The 18,135-nt window shown below is 55.5% G+C and overlaps 1 protein-coding gene across 2 annotated transcripts in view; it reads right to left on the minus strand.

Moving 5' to 3' along the window:
* SH3BP4 (SH3 domain binding protein 4) overlaps positions 1-18,135 on the minus strand; it is an 84,436-nt gene that overhangs the window by 32,102 nt on the left and 34,199 nt on the right. The window contains exons 2-3 of one of the 2 annotated variants that reach the window (XM_028105217.2): positions 17,783-17,942; positions 16,742-16,817 (exon numbers count right to left, since the gene is read on the minus strand). The gene's annotated coding sequence lies outside the window, so the exon portion shown is untranslated. The remainder of the gene's footprint in view (positions 1-16,741; positions 16,818-17,782; positions 17,943-18,135) is intronic. The other variant, XM_028105218.2, reaches the window with a different exon arrangement.

Genomic DNA, 18,135 nt, shown 5'->3' on the forward strand with positions numbered 1-18,135 from the left:
GGGGAAACTGTGAAATGATCACCCATGTCTTCCTCCTCGCCCTCGGACCACAGTGCGGGCTGAACTGCGGAGAAGGCGTGGCACAGAGGAGGAAACAAAGGGCCCTAGAGTCGATCTGAGCGTATGAACGCCAGCTCTAGCTGTAGTTACTTAACCTCTGTGAGCCTCTGTCACCTGCAGGGCAGTAAACCTGCTCTGCCAGATGAGCACACAGTAGGCACTCAATGACTATCGTTCCTCATGGTCCTCCCGGGAGAATGAAGACGAGTGGGCACAGCAGTGGTACCCCCCTGATGGCTCTGAACCCGGGACTCAAATTCATGGTCTCCCACAAACCACACACTCTCTGCATTTCCACTTGGAGATGTCTTCATTTATTCAAAACCGAAGTCACCACTTTCCCACCTTTGATGACCTCCCCTGTCATCAGTGGTGTCCCTGAGCCTGAAACCGCTCAGTTTGGGCAAGTTACTTAGCTTCCTGGTGCTTCCAGTTCCTTTCTATAAAAGGGGAATAATACTATCCACCTCCCCTGGGGGGTGTAGATAAAATCCGCTCTTATGTGCCAAGTACCAGCTCCTCTAGCTCGGGGTCCCCAGTCCTGGCACATTAGCATCTTGGGCGGGATCACACTCTTGTCACATGTGCGGCAGGACATTCAGCAGCATCCCTGGCATTTCCCCGCCAGAAGCTGGGAGTGTCAGCCCACGCCCACACGCCTGTGCCCCAAACGGCTCCCTGCAGCAGCCTGTGCCCGTCCGGAGATGTGTTAAGGTTCTCAGGTAACCCCGATGCACAGACAGGACAGGTAATTGCTGCACAGCCTGGACCCAAGCACCCACTCACCAAAGAATCGCCAGCAGGCCCTCCACACAGACCCCAGATCCCATTCCCCCAGCCTCGACTGCAGGGGGTGGGTCCCCCGCCTGGCCTCCTCGAGGCCCCAGCAAACTCTACCTGAAAGAACCTGGCCCTTCTCCAACGCCCTCTCAACCCCCCATCTACGTGACATTATTGGGAAAAAATCCACACCAGTTCAACCCCCAAGATACCATCTTCATCCCCACCAGCCCCCACCTGGCCTCTCAACTGTGACAGTCCTCATGTTTGACGCTGCCTGCCTCGGTCTACCCTCTGACACTCAGCCGGGTGCGCTGTTTCCCCCGCCTGGAAGGTTCTCCCTGCCTCTGCTGGCCAAACCCTTCAACCGATGCTCCGTAAACGGCTCTGCTGTCACTGACCCCCCCCAACCCCCACCACGAAGGCACTGGAAAACAGCTGCACTTCTGGGTGTTACACACCGGTCCTGATTCGGCAAACGCTCGGAGGTGAACTTCTTTTGCAGTCGTGCACAAGACACACACAGGACTCTTGAAATGACTGGTGCCCCATAGGCTGCAGACCCCGAATGCCCAGGTGATGTGAGCTCCACAGATCAATGGGCAACTTTGTCTTAAAGAACACTTTGACCTTGAAAAGATCAAGGTGCATCCTCAGAGCTAAGTGACACACTGGGCCCCAGCAGAGCAGTCCGTGTGGCCCTGGGAATCCGGGGTCCCTCTGCTTCTGTGGTTATTGCTATGTTCAGATAAGCCTTGCCATCCACCTGCAGAAGAGAGCGAGCCAAACCTCCCTGGGTGTGAGTCTGAGCTGACGCAGACTGTATAAATACACTGTCGACAGTTGGGAAAACAGTGTATCAAGAGGCCCGGAGGACCCTGAAGCACACAGCGATTCATTTTTAGAAGTAGAACACACTCTTCGGGTCTTTGCAGAAACCCAAGCAGCGGCGAGGTAAATATGAAGCAGCTCTACTTGATGGTGGAAAGGGGGCACAGGAATGGGTCTGCAGGAGGAGCTGGGTCCCACCCATTTGCCCACCTGCTGCCCCTGCCTGCTGCCACCCACTCCACTCCCGATGGAGGAATCACGGAAGATCCACCCGACCGGGAGTATGAAGCAGAACCACCACGCTGGAACACTTCACACGCTCCACACAGCAATTCCACCGCTAGGCACGCATGCCCAAGAGAAAAGGAAGGGTCTGTCCATAGAGAGGCTTGTAGAAGAATGTTTGCATTGATTTTATTCATAATAGCCCCAAACTGGAAACAACCCTTGTGTCCACCAATAGGAGAATGCACAAAACCGATGGTGGGACGTCCCACGGTGCCACTGATAGGGAACGCTCAACCAAGCAACAACACAGAGGAAGCCCACAGGCATGACGGCGAACAAAATGCCAAACACGAGAAAGCACACATCACATGATGTTTTCACATGACATGCAAGGAACCGGAATAGTGGCTGAAGGGAGGAGGCAGGATCGGCAGGGAAGGGGCCCCGAGAAGGCTCTCCGCTGATGGGAATACAGCTTGATGGGAGCAGATCACGCAGATGGTAGCCTGTGTCAAAACTCGCGCACTTAGGACCTATGCACGACACGTGTAAGGACAGTAACAACAGCGTGCCTCTCTCAGCCTGTAATGAAGAAACATGGAGCTTCTGCCCAAAGTCAGAGAGCTAATGAATCATGCAGAGCTGGGTGGAGAACATGGGGCTCCGGGCCCCAGGGTGGGGCTCTTTCAGAGGGAGCTACATCCCCCCATGGCACCTCCAAAGCCGGGAGAGTTTCCTCTGGTATCACCTAGAATCATCTGCAGCTGATGCCCCGAGCCTGGACCCGACTTGCCCACATTCATCAAGGGAAGCCGATGACGGGCCTTCCTCCCAGTCAAGGTTGAGGGGTGAAGGCTTCCTAACCACAAAGACTTACCTGGCCAGCACTGTTTGCACCCCACACCCCCACACGGCCCACTCCCCGAGCCCCACAGCCCACGCTGTCTCGTGCCTCCTGGTGGCGGCCTGGGCTCAGCGAGGCTGGGACACGGCAGATGAGTCTGGAACAAATCACCACGTTAAGCCACCACGGTGGCTTAAAACAAAGGAACTGCTCTCTCCCAGTGGATGCTGGTGGTCTTACTGTAAGCAAGGTGTCAGGGGGCCACGTGCTCTCAAAAACTCTAGAGAAGACTGTTCCAGGCCTCCCTCCTGGCGTGAGGTGTCAGGGGCAAGTGTGTCTCCTCGGCTTATGTTCTATCTCTGGTTCTGCAACCACGTGGCCTTCTTCCCTGTCTTCACACGGCTGCCTTCTAAGGGCACCACTCATGGGACTAGGGCCCACCCGACTCCCGCAGGACCTCCTCTTAACTGAACAGATCACCTCTCAAAGGCCCTATTTCCAGCAAGTTCCCATTTTGAGGTTCCTGGTGGACAGGCTTTTTGAGGGACACCAGTGCGCTGTGTACATGGAGGAACATGGTGAGAGAGGGGGCCTCAGGTTGGCTCTTGTTGGAGCAGCCACGTGAGCACCTGGGTCCAGCAGGCGGGGCAGGTGACAGAGGAAATCCCCGTGTAGCTTGGGACCAGGCCAGGCCTCGTGCGCACAGGGGTCGCTTCGAGTAAGCAAGAGCCTGCTTTCCTAGTGAAGTGCCTCACCCGCCCTACTCAGACACACGAGGTGTAAACCCATCTTGGAGCGTTCTTCATGTAGGACACACATGTTGGGGAATACAGTAAAAGGTGACACCTGACAGGTAACTCTGGTTTCTCCTTCAGCCTCCATGAAAAGAACTTTAGGGAGCCTGCTCCTAACCGGCACCCTTCTCAACCGGCGCAAACAGAGCCCCATTCTGACGACCGCCTGTCCTGCAAACCGGGTCATCCACCCCGGTCCTCAGTCCCTGAGCTGTGCTGTGATGCAGGGGGCACCGCGGGCCCCGTCTGCAGAGGCCAAGGAACATTCCCGTCCCGCCCGCTGTCCTTGCTGTCTCTTCCAGCCAGCCGTCCCAGGCCGGCACCTGCCAGGGCTCTGTGAGCCCATCCCAGGGCCCAAGGAAGCTGCCGGGGATGTCCAGGTTGCTTAAACCAGTAAGCGTCTCTCCGAGTCAATGCCACATCTGCGGTCAGCAGCCCTGGCGCCCCGGGCTCCCCTACAATAGCACCTAATCACTGAGGGTGCCTATATTTGATTGTGTGCCTCTCCAGCCAGGCTGTCCCTCTGGGTCAGCAAGGACAGTGTCCTTCAGCGGCCCCTGCAGCTCCCTGCACACGGTAATGATCACTCAGCAAATACCCGGACCAGTGAAGGGCCTGGGGGCCGTCCCCACCTCACCGTTCGGGAATGTGGCTGCTTCCCCAAAGGAAGACTTCTTCCGTTCACAGCCTTCCTGACGTCTGCCTGGCGCAGAATGCTGTTCTGAAAACAATAAAGGTTATGCGAGGGGGTGTCTTCCTTAAGTCAACCATGTAGGTACAGGGCATCTGCCCCGTGTCAGGGCAGCTGCTTCAAGAACACAGCGCAGAGAAGACCGTTCCCGCTCGGAGCCGGCTCACAGGAGCGCCGACGACAAGGACCGGGGCTGCAACAGAGGCCGAAACACACGTAACGCCCACCGTCGCCCGCTAAACGGTCTGTCCCTCCAAAGGCTACATTCAATCCTGACTCCCGGTGTCCGCGAATTTGACGACGGGAAGCAGGGAATCTGCAGGCGTGATCAAGTTAAAGTAAGGTTATTCTGGCTGAGGGTGGGCCCTAGATCCAATCACGGGTGTCCCCATGAGAGAAGGGAAATCTGGACATGGGACCCAGACACACACAGAGGGCAGCCGGCCACATGAAGACAGAGACGGAGCAGAGACACAGCCGCCGGCCAATGATCAGCAAGACCCTCCTCCTGAGGCCGGCATGAGCCTAGCGCCAGGACCGGAGGGATCAGCTCATTTCTAGACAATTCCAAGAACATGAACTGTCTCTCCACCTGCCCCACTGGGCAAACAGCAGCCCAGCTCCTGGAGACCAGAGCAGGACCCCGACGTCCCGCTGTTGTGATACAGCTAAGGGGGTGGTCAGATGGTTGCTCCCATGTTTTATTTTTTAAAACTTTTCTTTTTTTTTAAATCAAAGCATACATTAGCAAACCTCTCGTGAATCATTCCTTGTCTCTCCATACAGCCTCTGCTACAAGTCTGTATCAGGCGCAGATAAAATGGACCTCAACTGACCTGACAGTTTCCGTCGAGAGAGAACTCAGCAGAGGGTCTGGAAGCCAGGACCACGCCCCTTTGGTAATTCACGGCTTGTTTTCCCAGCCATTCTGATGGGGGCACAAGGAGAGGCACTTGGACGGGGAGCAGGTGACCTGGAGCCAAAGGCAGCTGGGAGCAGCTTTTCTTCTGCTTCCCACTAAAAATAAAACGGACCTGAGGCTGATTATTCCATACAGAAGCTCAGAAAGAGGGTCGGGGGAAGAAAGAAGCCACTCCCTGGTAGAAAGGGCACCACCGGGGATGCCTCTGTCCTCGGCTTTGTTTGTCATGGTTCGTGCCCAGACGGCGAGCTGATGCTTGGTGGCCTGTCCTCCCCGGCCCTCGCTGTCCTCTGCAGGGGGGCTGTGCTGTCCACTATCCCAGAGCCCCGTGCAGCACCGGCGTCTCCCCTCCTGCAGGATCGCTGGCCCATGACAAGGCTCCACGCTGGCTGGCGCTGGGGGATGGGGCTGCAAATGGGCCTCCCTCCTTTGGGCTTGGAAACCCTGGTGCAGCCCCCACCCTGCCCTGGGCTCCCCGCGGTGGCCCTCCTCCCCCTCCCTCGCTCCCCCCGGGGAAGACGCTACCGCCCCCAAGCTCAGACACCGTTCTCACTGGGGCTGGCAGTGCAGGCCACACGGAGCCCAGGTCCTAAGGGTGCTTTCTTGTGTGTGTGTCTCATCGGGCAGCCTTCTAACCGCTGACCGCTCAGCGGCCTCCCACACGTGTGCCCACTTTCTCCTTTCTTTCTGGGCTGGCCTTTGAGGGTGTGTCTTGTCTCCCCAGCACCCCCCCCCGCCACAGCCGGTTCTCCCTCCTTCCTTCCCAGCATCTCCTCCTCCGCCTGCCCAGAGTGCCCAACGTCCCCACTGTCTGTCTCTGTCCCTCTGCTCTTGTCCCTTGGGGAATTCTCTTTAGGGGGCTAGCTGCCCCCTTGCCATGGGGTGCCCAAACTCATGTCTTGCATGGACAGCTGCTTCCCATGCCCACTCAGGACGGCCCACAACCACCTTCAAGGCATCATGCTGGCCTCCTCTGCCCCCACCCAGGCAGGCCTGCCGCCCACCCCTGCATCCCCATCCTGGCAAACGGCACCACCCGGAAATCACCCACCCTAGATTCCCCCACCCCCAACCAGTCGGTTCTCCAGTTGGACCAGAAAACTGTCTCTGGAAGGCAGTGTTTCTCAACCTCACTACTGCCATTTGGGGTCTGGTCATGTTTTGCTGTGGGGCAGCCTCCCAGCCTCTACCCGCCAGATGCCGGTAGCAGCCCCAAACCCAGCTGAGACCACCGGTAATGTCTCCAGACACTGTTGCATGTCCCCAAGCCAGCATCGCTGTAAAGGGCCGGAAGGCGAGTTTTTCAGGCTTTGTGGGTGTCTATCTACTGCCACCACTTATCAGCTCCACCTCTGAAAGGCCAACACAGTGCAGACACCGAACAAGTGGGCATGGCTGGGCTCCAATAAAACCTCCTTTACAAAAACGGGGTGCCCGCAGGGTTTGGCCCCCCTGCCCCGGGGCCACACGTTGCTGGTCACTGCTCTAGACTCTGCCTGTTCTCCAGCCAACTCCCTCTCCTTCCCCTGCCGCTGGCCTTCCTCAGCCACTCCGCACGTCTCACCTGGACCCCCACCCCCGACGGCCTGCAGTCTGGCCCCCACTGGGTATGGGTTCACCCTGGCCCCGGGAAAGCAGAGATCATGTCAATTCTAACTAGGAAGACTGTATCACCAGTCAGGCCCGGTGAAAAGAGCCTTAGCAGTGAATTTAAATCTCCAAAACAGGTCCAATGAGTACAGATGATGAAACTGATTTGGAAAACTGACTCATCCCAGGACACGCAGGTGTCGCCTGGTACCCCAAACCTTCACCCTCACCATGACAGCACGCAGGCTATTTGCTGCTGTCACTGCACCTGTCCAGAGCCGCCCCCCACCCCCACTACCTCCCTGTCTCTGCCCTTCTCTGGGCCCCGGGCACAGTCACAGGATGGAGGGGTGATCCTGGAAGCCTCAGACCAACACGCCCATCCTCAGAGGAGGTCTGCTCGCTGGTGGAGCAGAAACCCCGGCTGGCGGCCCCCCGGGGTAAAGTAGAGTGAGGTGAGCCCTGACTGCAGAGACTGCTGGTCCTGAGAATCCTACAGGACTGGCTGCCTTCATCCTACACGTTCCTTTCTGGGATGTTTTAGTATCACGCTTAAAAACCCATTAAAAATAAAAGGGAATACGCATTGTTTCCCATAGAAATGCTACTGTGCAGATTTCTGATTGATCTATTCTTTACCAAAACCTGAGAATGTTAGGTAGGATACTGCCCAAAGCAGCAAGGAGCCCTTCTGAGATTTCCTTGGACACAGACATCCCCAAAGGAGAAAGGAAAGGAAAGGAAAGGGAAGGAAAGGAAAGGAGAGGAGAGAACGGGAGGGGAGGGGAGGGGAGGGGAGGGGCGAGAAGGGAAGGGAAGGGAAAGGAAAGGAAAGGAAGGGAAAGGAAAGGAAAGGGAAGGAAAGGAAAAAGCCCTGTTGGCACACAGTGGGAAGAGAAAAAGGAGGCCAAGTCCAAGGCCACATGGCCCACCTGTCGTCCCGTCTCCACGTGCACCTGCACCGTGGGTGGGAAGAGCTGGTGCGCAGCGCACTCCCAGTACAGAGAGGGCAGCATTCTCTGGTTTCCTCCATCCAGCAAGCCCAGGACAGGATTAGTGCCTGGAGCCAGCAGGGGAGAGCAAGACAGCTGCAGGGGCTCTGCCTGCTCCCCACCCCCCAGGGATCAAACCTCCACCGCTGAGGGCACGGGGATGCGACCTTGGGATGCCCAGCGCAGCTGCTTAACAGAAGCTAAGTGCTCGGGCACGTGGGGACCCCGTGGTAGGGCATTGTTCCGAAAGCCAACAGGCTCTGGGTCCCCCTTCTTCCTTTCCACCCCCACCATGTGAGGCCAGTAAGGTGTGTGTTCAACCTGCAAAAAACGGTTGTCAGGAAGGGTTCAGTAAACACCTGCTGCTCCTGAGGGGTCCTCCAAAAGGCGGAGAAGGACCAGTGGGGACACAAGGCAGCCAGCGATGGTGGGGACCCACCATCAGTCAGGTCTGTGGAGTGCAGTTTCCTGGGCCCTGCCCTGGTGCTTCGTGGGTGGGGACAGGCTGAGCTGTCACTCCAGAGTCCCGCCAGAAAGGCGACGGTGTACTCAGATCAGCATCATTTGAGGGGACTTTCATCAAGAGGCAATTAGGTCAAGTCCTGGCTCTTGGAATTTTAATAAATACTGGGGACTGGCATGGGGGCCGGGTGGGGGAGCCGGAACGCAAAGCCAGGGGTCTCTGCAGGAACCAGGAGACCAGAGAAGACAGCTCTTAGAATTTTAGTTAGAACATCAAAATAGAATCAGTCTTAGCACTACGAGCAATCGCCAAAAGGCAGAAACAGTCCAGTGTCCATGAACGGAGGAACAGGCCAACAAAACGTGTCTAGCCATACACACAATGGAGTCTTACTCTCCATAAAAAGGAGGAAATTCTGACCCGTGCCACACCATGGATGGCCCCTGAAAACATGGTAAATGCAGAAGACGGTCATAAAAGGTCACATATCGTAGGGTTCCAGAACAGACATATCCAGAGAGACCAAGAGCAGGTTGGTGGTTGCCGGCAGCCGGGGGCAGGGGGGTGTGGAGTGACTGCTCACAGGTCTCTTTTTGGGTAGAATGTTTTGGAACCAGATAGAGGGGGTGGTTGCACAACTTTGTGAATCTGCTAAATATCACGGAATCGCGACACTTTAAAATGTGCCCATCAGAAACCCATTCGGGTTTCTAAAATGTGTGTGTGCAGAGTGAAGAGTCGGAAGACATACCTTCGCCAAAAAACTGGTACACAGTGAGACCTATCTTAGTTCTAATCAGCAATAAACCCCTAAAGGACAAAAGGAACGTATGTGCGGTCAGGAAAAAGGAAAGGAGGCGTCAAAGGAAAAGCGGGCGAAGGAAGAAGCTACGGACAGGAGGGATGGAGGCGGTACTGGTCAGAGGCGCTGACCGAGAGCCTGGAGCACGCAACCCCGCCGCAGCAGTGACCCCGCACAGGGACGGGCTGGGACCACCCCGGGTGCGTTTTAGGGCTCTAAAGACCCAACTCCAACTCACTAAAGCAAAAACAGGAACCGACTCCCACAAGCAAGCCGAGGGAGGCCAGGGGTGTGGATGCAGACACTCAGTGCCTCCCAGCCTCCAGCTGAGTCCCCACCCCTACGGGCTCAGCTCTGGCCACAGATGCACTTCTGCACAATGTGGGAGCGCAGTCAGAGCCGTGAAGGGGCCACTCACGTGCAACTGCAGCTTCTCGTTCCCATTTTACATATGAGCAAATTGAGGCACAACAGACGGTTAGTGGGGCCTCATCGCTGTTAGTCACCCAGACAGGTTTGCTCCAGAGTCCAGGCCACACCCCTCCAGAGCCACACTGGTCAAGTGGGAGCAAAAGGTTCCCCCCAGGAGGGCCCCGTTCCGCACAGCCAGGATGCGCTCACCAAAGTGTCTGCTTTTCTCACATATCGAGATTGATGAACTGGTAGCCTGGCCTCTGAGGCCTGGGTCTATAGGATCTAAGCCCACTCCCGAGTCCAGTGTTTGGGGGCCAGACCCTGGCCAGGAGAAACGTGCCTGGGTCACGTTGGCCCAGTCTCACTGGAGGACTGCAAAGTGGGGGTGCTGTCGGCTGTTGTCGGCTCCTGCCGCCCAGCCCTACCCTGTCCACAGGGCCCCTCGCTGGGCCACCCACAGGCTCATTCAGATTCACTCTGACGCCCATTCACATGTGGTACCCTGAAGAACTTCCACAGTAACTTGGCATCCCAAGGTGGGCAAACGGATTTCTAGTGACTTATACCCAAACCTGCCCCCTGACAAATATTTAGGGCCCGGCAGACGGAGGCCTGATTCTGAAGTTACATTAAATCCCTCTGAAATCAAGTGATCCAAGCCAGGTGGGAATCTGGTGAGTGACACACCTGTCAGGTCCATCCAGGGGCCCCTGGACAATTCTAGCACCCTGCTTAGCCTTCTACCATCTGACCGCAGATCTCCTGCTATGGGGCCCCTGTGTGATGGTGCTGAGTTCGGAAGCTTCTGTCTGACCTCGCTTTAATCACTGTTCAGCTTCTCTGAGGCACCTGTACGATGAGGTTAGTAATTAATATCCAGCTCGCCCTACCTCTCCCTGAGAAGATCAAGAACAAATCTCAAGAGAGCTTTGCAAACTGTAAAGTGCCGTGCAAAATTTAAATATAAAACGAAGCTACAGAGGACCTCTTCAAACGCTGCACAGTAACATTTCTCTCCCTGGAGCTTCCTCTTTGCCAGGTCTGACTTGGGCCCCGAAACCTGGTGCACCATTCATTAAAAAACCAGCCTCCTTTGGAAGCCAATTCATGACGTCCTCTTCAAATGCGGCTTCGAGACCTCAATACCGTGTAGCCTGAACAACTTGGGAGGACCCGTGGACGACCTGGTAATAATGTGGACACTGCCCCTTGACCTGGACGCTAGGTTCCCATTAACCACCTGCAGAGCACCTTTCGTTTTCAGATGTTGTTCTGAGTAAGCCCGAGTTCAACTAAAATCCAAAGAATTTCCATAAGCCAAGTCTCTCTCATTCTGCAAATTTAATATCTGGATTTAACAAAAAGCGAGAGAATTAATGAGGAGATAAAGGAAAGAAGAGATTGAATTGGTTTCTGTCCAGTTTGACGTTGATTTCAGCTGAGCACTCCAGCCCAGGGGAGACATTCGGTGCCCGTCGGACTCTACCCCCGCTCCTATTACCTCCTCCTCATCCCCAAGCCTGTCTTCGGCCTTCTTCCGAGTCAGGAGCTGTTGCCTTTTTTGAGGGTGCCGATACTTTGAGAAATGCGGTAAGGGTGACAGGCTTTCTCTGCAGAAAACCACCTGTACCTGTAAAGTTCTGCTGCAGACCCCCTTAGAAGGACCATGCTAGGAGGTCACGGGCCCCGGGTTAAACACACCTGCTCACTTGATAAAAATGATGTTCAACAGAACAAGACCCAAAACAGAGGGTGGACACGATCCGAGGACACTGCAGGCCAACCTAAAGCATCCATCGATGATCATTAATTTCACCGACAACTGAAGGCAGAGAGGGGGCTGCATATTCCAGCTCCCACGGGGAACAGCGAGGGTAAACAGATTTATGGTGACGACAGGGAAGAAAGGAAAAAGGATCAAGTTGTGTTTACTGAGCAGGGTCCAGGGCAGCCCAGGGGTGGATGGGGGTGGGGGCGGGGGTCCCTGTTCACAAGAAGCCAGGGCAACAGGCACACAACACAGGTGCTGAGCATGGCGGATCCTCACTGGGGGTGGACAGCGGAGCGGGCGAACCCCCGACCTGCTGGGACAGAGGATGGCTGGGTTGTACAGGGAAGACACCGTGACCTTGGGAAGACACTGTGTGTGACCTTGGGAAAATGCTGAGCTCAGACTGACACTGGCTTTTTTTCTAAAGTCTCTGCTTCCTCTTCTGCCAAATGCAAAGCTTTCCCTGCTGTCGACAGAGTGGAAAGGAGGTTTCGGATGCATCACAAGTGCAACTCGGGACCTGCGTCTGCCCGATGATGATGGAGCCTACAAAACCCGACCAGAGTGTGCCAGGAAGATCCAGCTGGTCCCTCTGAGCGGCCCTCCTGCAGGCCAGCTGCTCACTTCTTGGAAAGAGGGGCCCCATGTCATTCACTCTGGCCAGTGGGTCATGTTATCCCTCTTCTGACCTTTGGGACCCCCGGGACGGCATGAGGGGGGGAAGGCAAGGGGCTTGACAAACAGCATGAACTGCAATGTCAGGGGAGGGCAGCCTGCCCTGACCACATCCCCCCCATGTTCAGAGAAGCCCCATGATGGATGCTCCAGGGGACCCTCAATACAGACACAAGAAAAGGAAGGTCCAGAGAAGCTAAAGGGCTTGCCCAAAATGATGGGGTGATGCCAAATTCCAAAAGAAGGTATGGGGGAGGGAGAGGGCAGCAAGGAAGTAGGGAAGGAGGGAAAGGAAACCGCACATAAATAAGCCCAGGTGAGGATGAATGCAGGTCACCTCCTCGACGGCCCAGGAGTACCACCAGCCGTCACTGCCTGGCCCAGGGACGCCCCCACAGCCCTGCACGCTCCCCCTGATGGATCAGCAATGGACACCTCTACAGGGAAGCCAATCCGCAGCCCGCCTGCTGACCCAACCACTGAGGACTGGCTCAAAAGGCTGAGCTGGCCTAAGCCGCTTCTGAGCACTGGAAGCTGGGAAAAGCAAAAGCAGCCCCGTGGGCAGGTCTGGCCAAGGACTGCTGTGCGCTGGCTCGCAGCCATCCCTGGGCCAGGTGCATGCTGGGTGAGCGGCACAGACCAGGTGACAGGGCAGAAGCACAGGTGTGCGTCGGCGGGGGGAGGTGTGGGGGCGGCTGACACGGGACGTGCAATTCCTGAAAAGCAGCTTCATTTCTCAGATCCTGGTTCTCAGGTCCGCCTCGACCCGCTGTGCTTGGTCTGGATCCTTCCAATCAACCTCCTATTTCTCTTGAGCAAGTCTGAGAGCATATTTAATTCCTTTTCATCTGTAAGAACTTTCTAGACACTGGTTCCATTCTTACAGACAAGAAAACCGAGGTCCAAAGGAATTAATTTATGCAAAATGCTCATGGACTCGTGACTGAAATTCGTCTACACTTAGAAAAGAGGAAAGTGCTAAGCTCTTTGCAGAGACACTTTTCTGACCCAAGAAGAGACTACATTCACTCTGCCCTTCCCAATGCCCCATGAGCTTTAAATAACGAACTAACAAAGGGGAAAACTCAGGCCGGAGAGATAGGGTAATGTGGGGTTTTCTGATTAGCTTGGGGAGTTCTTTGTAGTCTGAGCGGGTTTCAGCAAGAGATTGGGAGGCTCTTGAAATAAACGATGGTGGAGTCTTCCTTCACTCACACCTTTATCTCCAAACCAAGTATGTTAAAAATTTCTTATCTGTCCTCAAGACTTCCCTGCTTGAAGGAGGCTGAAGAGCGCGGGCCGGGGGCAAGGCTAACGCACACGGCTTTTAAGAACGCAGGTGCCGTTCTGAGTGTAACTCAGCACCTGGAGTGACGCTCGGCTCTCTCATCTGTCCACATTCCCCAGGTTCCACTGAGCCAGCTCACGGCCTCCCTCAGATTCAACCGCACTCTTAATGAGGCAGCACTGATGGGAGACATTTGCAGGCAGAGGTTTTGAAAGAAGCTGAGCCATGTCTCAGGTCTGATGCATGGCTGGGGGGCTGCCCTCTAGGACAATGTGAGGTCAGACCTTGCCCCCGGGGGTGTCTGTGCAGGCCTCAGCAGGTGCAGAATCGCGGTGGCCCTGGGTCATCTGGCCAGCGACAGTCCCAGCAGGCCAGGGTGTCCTGCCGTGAAGGATGCCGGACTGAGCTCTGTCTTGAGGACATGTGAAGTGGGAACCCCCTACATACAGACTGGAGCCCAGTTCCATCCTCAAGAGTCACTGCTTAGTAGTTGCCAGGGGATGGGGGCAGGGGCGATGGGAATAATTACCTCATGGGTACCGGGGATTCTTCTGGGGTGATGAGAAAGTGGTACAGCAGGTAGAGCTGGTGGCTATGCAACGCTCTGAAGGCACTCGATGCCAGGAAATGGCACACTTTAAAATGGTTCATTGGATGTTATGTGAGTTTCACCTCGGAACAAAACAAAAGACCCAAAACCCCACCCCATCAGAAAGGCCTGGAGATGCCTGGTCTGAAAAGTAGCCCCTGAAAAGAAGAATTCATTGGTGCTTCTCCATGTGGTTCAGGCCGAGGGTGCCTGGCCAGAGTGGGCCCTACACCGAGACAGAAGAGGGGTCCAGGTAGCCGAAGGGTAGCTTCCTTTAAGATCAACTCATTCCTGAATTGTATTCTTAACTTTCAAGTAAATGGACAGGTCTATGAGAAAAAGTTGGTTTCACCTCTAAAAATTAGCTCTGCGGCTCACATTTGTGGCTTGTCATTTGTTCCTATTGGTTAGCACCGGACTCGGGGATCCTTGCCTGCGTGAGGGATGTGTCCTTCCCAGGAACCAGGTAAAGGGGGGGGGGGTGGGCCAGAAAGGGGTGGCTTAGGGCATGAGCCTCGCCTCTTATCTGTAAAATGGGCAGGACAGGGCCCTCCTCCAGGGCTGGAGGGAACAAAACAGGGGCGGGTGGTTAGCTGAAGCCTTCCCAGGCACTGGCAGAACCGTGGGAATGAGCCACGGCCTCCCCCAGAGGAGGGACGGGGCTCCGTCCTTGGCTGGCACGCTCCCCAAGGAGCTGTGGGACCAAGTTCTGGTATCTGCCGGTTACACAGTCATTCACACGGGTCTTTAAGTAAAGAGAAGGAGAGTCGGGGCTCATTTCTGCTCCCTCACTTGGTCCATCATCTTGAGCAGTAGACTTGGAGCAGGTGCTTTAATAAACTATTTCTGGTGGTGCTAACAAGGGGGGGGTCACTAAAAGCTTGAGACGCTACCCGGGACTTGCTGGGACGACACGCACCAATCACACCACGAGGCAGGAGCAGAACTCTGGACATACACATTGAAACCCTGGGAAGCGCCACCTCATGATGAACTTGAGATAAATCAGATCTTGAATATTAAAGATGCACAGAGAAAACTGCATTTATGTTCCTGGGCGGGGATGTGTCACGATCCCTTTTTTTGCCACAGCCAGTGGATGATTTCTCTAAATGCTGTAGGACACACGTCCACTCCCCAAAAATCTCAGCCTGATGGCACGTCTGCCACCCCCCAAAACAGGCAGGCTGAGCCTCCCTTCCCAGGCTCCTAGGAACTTTACACCAAGATGGGGGCAACAGGGACCACTCTGGCTCACCTCCGGATGGAAGGCTCTGTCCCACCAACCTGCTTCCTCTTCCTAGACATCTTGCTGCCCCCAAGAACCCTGGTTCAGTGCCAGAGAAAGCAAGCCACATAAATACTGCTCAGGTTACTGCTGGAGCAAGCGAGGGGTCCCAGGCAGAGGCCCCCATTTACCTCCTCTGGCCTTATTCAGGACGGGGTGGCCCCACTTGCCAAGCTGCACCCGAAATCCAAACCCAGAGGGGAGACCACGTGAGGGGTCAGACAGCGAGTCATGTTGTACAACCCACTGGTGTCTATCAAGTTTATCTAGAGAAAAGAACTGAGCCACGTATTTGCTGGTTGATTTCAGAAACCCTGGCATTCCGGCCTGTGCCAGGCCAAAAGAATGCGAGGAATTTGGATGCCTTTCGCTGGGTTTCCCCGCAACCCAAACAGACCACAGCCTCCAGGACCAGGGACTGTACTTATAAGGCAAGGCAGAAGTATTTTAAGTCCTGAGACCTCAGTGTGGGGAGCACTGACCCTAGGACCACAGAGCGCCCGAATTCCTCACATCATTGAAAGCCCCCGGGGCGTAACGTGCAGGCATCCCAAACATTCTTTCTGTCCGAAAGCAGATACTGGAAAACAATGAGACCCGATAGAAAAGGTGGGGAGAGAAGAACATTGGAACAAAATCCAATCATCCATCCCCCAAGTTGAACAGAGGATGCAGAAGACTTAGGGAAAAGCCTGGAATAATCCAGGCAGCTGTCCCTTTATATGGAAGGGTTTTTATTATTCAAACGTGATCAGGAAGGAAGCAGCCTCTGAGTGGCTCCTCATGGACTCCCTTCTACCACCCGGTGTATGCAGAGGACCCATTTAATTCTACCCGATCCTTTCACCTGGTAAGGACACAAGTGTGGCTTTCCAACCCAGGAAGGCCATGTAGATGTCCCCACTGAAGTGACTGTTCTATTGCTGGCCAAGGGAGTAAGAATCAAGAGCCACTAAGATCCCATCTCTGGGTGAAACGAGATGGGGACCACACTGATCCTGGGAGCCCCGAGCCCTGTACAGACTCGTCCCATCACTGTGCTGTACACCTGAAACTAACATAAGGTTGTATGTTGACTGCGCTTCAATAATAAAAGAAGGAGAAGAAAAAAAAGAACAGCCAAGAAAAAACTCGAGAACCTCCTACGAGGAGACCATTCACTCTGTCCTGGCTGCTGCAGAATGCCCGTTCTGCCAATGTGTTCCCAGGACAGACGCCCTCCCTGAGCCCCTCCCCGAGCCCCAGCGTGGGTGAGCTGCGACCGCAGCCACACGGAGCTCTCTCAACCCGCACCTCGTCACTGGTGGCCATTGTTTGGGAGCTCATAAGTTCTTGCGTTGTAAGAATAACTCCTCTGTGGACGGCCAACCCGGGCTCTGCCCCGTGGCTGTCAGGGCAGAGGATGAGCTGCCTGTCTGGTTTCTGGGTAGAGTCTTCCTTTGGTGGCGCCAGAAAGGGAAGTCCCCAGTGCCACCTGACCTTCCCGGGTTGGGGACACAGAGCTGACGAGGATATGAAGACAGAGCCGTGAGGGAGATGTTTGCAGAACTGTAAAAGGCCAGGAAACTTCTGGAAGTGACTCCTTCCCTCCAGAGCTGCTCTGCAGCCGTACGGGGCCCATCTCCCCACCGGGGCCCGTGCACGTTGGCCACGACAGTGGTCTCCACACAGCAGGCCGCGACCAGCTGCTCATCCCAGCACCCAGGCTGCACGGCTTACCTCCAACAGGTCACCAGCTTCCTGACGTCAGAGCGAAAGTCCCAGGACCCGGCCTCCCATCCATAGAAGGCAGATGCTGCAAGACAAAAGGGGAACACAGGCTTCAGAGCCTCTGTCACCGAAACCTCTCCACGTGGCTTTCCCTCTTCCACGTCTAGGGTGAACTGTACCCTGAGCCACGTTCACACGGTAAGGTGGGGACAGTGGCAGGCGCTGCAATGTGGCCCCAGATGCACCTTCCATCCCCGCTGCTGGGCGAGGCGTGTAGAAGGGCCCTGGCCTGGAACTGCCCCCTGGAGACCCCTCTCAGCCCTTCCTTCCCTCCCTCCCTCCCTCCCTCCCTCCTCACCCCGGGTAGCTGCGCAGGGGTGAGAAGCTGCCCCCTCCCTACTCCCTGCTGCTGATAACATGATGCAGGGCCGCCAGGGTCTCGGAGCTCCTGTGGGGTCTCGGAGGCCCACCCTGGCCTTCCAGGGGCGCTGATCCCAAGCATGAGCCCCCAGTAAACCTCTCATGCAAAGACCTGTGTCAGAGTCGGCTCCCTGGGCAGCCCAGCCTGCAACACGGGCTCTTTGCGATTTTTTTCCCCCCAGGGCCGTGTCATCACTCATCTGCTGTCACTTCTGCAGAGACTGGCAGTTCAACAGAATAATCTTATCGGCCGATTCCAGTCTCCCTGTGAGCAGTGGGGCTCCCTGGGATGGCTGACTAGTTTACGGGATGCTGTCCCCCCAAGCTCCCCGCCTTGGGGCTTCAACAGTAAAACGAACTCCAGATGTTCAGAAAGGTGTGGAAACAGGAAAAGAAATCAACCCAAAGCCAAGAGAAAACTGCGGCGTGGACACAGTTAATCTCCAGGTAGACAGAACTTCGCGCAAGCGGCATCTGAAGTCGCAAAGGCAAAGGGAAGAGCTCCATCAAAGTCAACCAACACTACGAAAAAGGCACCAACATGAGAACATTTATTCAAACACGACAAAAGATTTAGATCCCAAAGGAGACAGGAAAATGTGGGCTGGGGGCAGGACGCTCAAGACACACCGATGTCCAGCCGGCGCATTGATCATGGACGTGTCTGCCTTGCTATCCGCGGGTCCAAGGAAGACTTGCAGGACTCCCGAATGTTCGTCCAGGTGCCCGGGGTACTCGGAAGATCCATGCCACTTGAGAGCCCTCATCGTGTTAAAAAGGGGAAAACGTGCTGAAAAGGGACAAGAGGCGGTGACAATATTAACAGACGTGGCTTCTCAGAACGGGGTTGGTGGGGGCTTCTGCGTCCTCGGACGTCTCCACTCTTGCTGATCTGTTCTACAGTGAGTACAGCATTAAGCAGAGCACGCACTTCTTTTTTCCTCATTGTTAAAGAGTCATTCCTCCCAAGTCACAATACCAGC

Source organism: Eumetopias jubatus, unplaced genomic scaffold (genome assembly GCF_037043125.1).
Source record: "Eumetopias jubatus isolate StellerSeaLion01/CBP00866 unplaced genomic scaffold, mEumJub1_p1.0 scaffold_3, whole genome shotgun sequence".
Taxonomy (NCBI): domain Eukaryota; kingdom Metazoa; phylum Chordata; class Mammalia; order Carnivora; family Otariidae; genus Eumetopias; species Eumetopias jubatus.